Raw genomic sequence first — 776 nt, forward strand, 5'->3', positions numbered from 1 at the left:
CCTCTATGTCTACAGCCTGTTCCCTGGGAACCATACTGAGGTGACGGTCGCCTCGGGATGCCAGGTGCAGAGTCACCGCTGGGGACAGAGGCCCGAAGCACACAGCCCGGGTGTGGGAGGGATGGGACCCATCCCGGGCTCCCTCTCAGAGCTGAGAGCTGAGGTGGGCGGGCGGTGCTGTCCTCACCACAGCCCCGAGTGGCCTGGGTCAGAGCACACGCGGATGCCCAGGAAGCACCGGTCGGGGCCAAGCCTGCCCTCTGGGCGGGGTCTGTTCTTTCCAGAAGAACAGGAGCCGACAGCAGAGACGGGACTTGGCAGTCTCTGGGGCTGTGTGTATGTGTGTTTGTGGGGGGCTCCACAGACTCTGGAGGGCTCCTGGGAGCGTCTGGGAGTCAGCGTCAGGACCAGGTGGTTGTCCTTTGGGGCCGGGCCCCATCTCGGACTGTGTGTCAACAGGGGGCCCTGCTTGGAGAAGCCCAGGACACAGCGGGGAGCTGGGCTCTTCGGGTGGGTCTGGGGGTCTGCCTGTCAGGGGAGCGGCGGGTCAGGGAACGCAGAGCCCCGTGTGGCTGGGGGTGGCGAGTGTCAGGGGAGAGCGTGGCCAGGCCGTGGACAGCGCTGACGGGCCCCTCGAGGGAGCCTGAGGGCAGCAGGGAGCCGGGCAGAGCCAAGCAAGGGGGTGACCCGGTCAGCGTGTGACCTGCTTTAGGAAGCCGGTCAGCCGGTGTGGAGCCGGATGTGGAGGCAGGAGCCAGGGCAGCTGGAGGCCGGCT

The sequence above is a fragment of the Mirounga angustirostris genome, unplaced genomic scaffold (genome assembly GCF_029215605.1).
Source record: "Mirounga angustirostris isolate CCGP_5_RB_7025 unplaced genomic scaffold, mMirAng1.0.hap1 SCAF_1, whole genome shotgun sequence".
Classification (NCBI taxonomy): Eukaryota; Metazoa; Chordata; class Mammalia; order Carnivora; family Phocidae; genus Mirounga; species Mirounga angustirostris.